The sequence below is a fragment of the Solanum stenotomum genome, unplaced genomic scaffold (assembly GCF_019186545.1).
Source record: "Solanum stenotomum isolate F172 unplaced genomic scaffold, ASM1918654v1 scaffold1705, whole genome shotgun sequence".
Classification (NCBI taxonomy): domain Eukaryota; kingdom Viridiplantae; phylum Streptophyta; class Magnoliopsida; order Solanales; family Solanaceae; genus Solanum; species Solanum stenotomum.
In genome coordinates, this window is record NW_026024360.1 from 85218 (window position 1) to 87765 (window position 2548).

The window sequence follows — 2548 nt, forward strand, 5'->3', positions numbered from 1 at the left end:
GACTAGATTGTGTTACGACCCAAATTCCAAGAGCAATTACAGAAAACACAATAGATGTTCACACTGATGCTTTGCGCTACCAAATGTATGTGTTTTTGACCATCAACTCCAAACGTATTGTTCCCTTAGTCTTAGCAACGGAATCTTCACATTCTTTACTAGATTTACATGTGTCTTAAAATTATTTAAATATCTTTTTATATTCGAATTTAATCAGACATCGGCCAGGCCCACGGAGAAGACTTGAGGTCAAAAAGAAAAGTGTATGTACTGTAAAGTTGATGGAGTGTTTTCACCTTTTCCCTTAGTGTTCTCTGCTTTCTCCTTTTCTCTGCAATAAAATAATGCAGAACTCATAAAGGAAGATTATGTGTATTTGAAAATTTTTAATCACAAAATTTTTTTTTTATAAAAGGAACATGAAGATATATGTGATTCATCAATGCGACGCTTTAGGATGTTCCGATATCTTGTATACGAATGATGGTTTGCTCATTTGGTAAGATTGCATAAGAATTGAAGAAATTTGATGGCTTTCACAACGGATATTGCATAAGAATTGAAGAAATTTGATGGTTTTCACAACGGATGGATTTTTCGTGTTTTATGAGGGAAAAAAAATACAATTTAAGAAGTCAAAATTGCATGTCCAATCAAAACTTCAACTTTATATCAATATGATTTCATACCATAATTTCATATCGCCTATCCGAACGAGCCCTTAAAAATTTATAAACTTTTATTTGTAAAATCAATTTTCCCTTCTTCCTCATGTATGGCATGAACTCTCTACCGTAGTTAAATATTTTTTTAAATTTGTATAAGTAACAAATATAATTTTATATGTATTTAGATGAATATATCTAGAATTCGATACTCTAGGATGTGAAAGCAGAAAGTGATTTATTGGACAAAGGTCTGAATATTTTTTACGGCAAAATATGAGTTTTTTTTTCGTTCCTCTCCTATTTGGGCCATACCAATGTGTGATTCCACTAAAATGATTGTCAATCCTTTTTTCCTGATCTGCCCTCTTCGGTCTGCCCTCCATCATTATTGTCACACATTTGATATAGGTGTCTTTGTTTAAAGAAAATGACTACATAGTGGGTCTTTTTTAAATAATATGTTATGGATTAAAGTTGATGTCGTTTTTACTAAAGCAATCAATAGGAATGAAGCACTATCATTAATTAATAAAGCACTGATTGTTGTTTATCTACCATTAATTAATTCAGAACTCATACAATACACATTCCAGTCTGTTTGAGCCATTGCCAACTTGAATTATTGTTTGATCTCCTCACCCATCTCTCTGTACTAGAAAACACCTTGTGCCATATAGGATTCTGATCCACGACCAATCAGTTAACAAACGATCGATCTACCACTGAGCTACTGAGGAACAACAGGAGATTCGATAAGTTAAGATTGAGGTGAGTTCCATTGATTCATAATTTATTTTCATACTTCAAGGAATTATGTATCCTCTGAATATATATATACCCCCTCTTTCTAATATAAGTGTATTAGTTTGACGAGGAATTCAATACACAAGTCATAATGAATAAAGCTAACAAATTCTTTTCCGTTCCACCAACTCTATCGTACAGCCAAGTAAACGGAAGAAGGAATGAAAAAGGAGAAACAAATTATACAGGACACTAGTACAGTAGACTCGTATTGGTATATAAACCTTTTAGCTTTTTAGATTGAGTTATATCTAGGTGTCATATTTTTCTAAGGTATGATAGCAAGATCCATTCTCGTTTGGACACATGATCCATGCTCCAGTCCGGTCTGAATATAAACAGGGGTGTTATAGTCCCACATTGATTGGGAAACAGACTGGTAATTGGCTTATATGGACTTACATAATCCTTCCCTAATGAGTTACATTGTAGATGTTGAGTTTGGCTCAATGTCATATATTTAGAATCATTTAAATAGTTTTTCTATAGGGAAAAAGCTCAAATATGGCATCAACGTTGGCAAAACATACAACTTGTATACAACTTTTTGTTTTTTAGTACTTGTTCCATCAGTCAAATCTTTCATTGCGAAAGATTAGCAAAATGGATTGAATTCTATACATTACCTAGATATCTATTTTTTACCCATAATGTGTGTTTTATCTTTTGATGAAACATCTTTTCAACATTAATTATAATCAAATTTGTTCCTTTTAATGATTGGATCAGAAAATTGAAGATACTAAAGAGGCATAAGAGAAGAAAAAATTACAAGTTGGTTTCACTTATTAACTAACTGTAAGTCATCTTCTTCATGAATTACTTTTTTCCTATTAGATAGAGAGTTGAATCTTTCAAATGGTCCATTCAAAAGAATTAGTTAAGTTAAGTAATTTTATGAAATAATAATTATTAGTTACGTGACCATATGAAAAAGATAAATATACACCATTTGTTAGATGAAATGATACATGAGATGTATAATCTTTCACAAGCATTAAGATATTGAAAGACATGAATAAAAATGTTGCTCTTACTGATCCTAATTCCAGGAGTTGAATAACTTGCAGGAATTT

The 2548-nt window shown here is 31.6% G+C and overlaps 1 pseudogene; it reads left to right on the forward strand.

The window, feature by feature from the left end:
• Positions 1-2548, forward strand: part of LOC125850441 (putative late blight resistance protein homolog R1A-3) — a 51457-nt pseudogene that overhangs the window by 22142 nt on the left and 26767 nt on the right.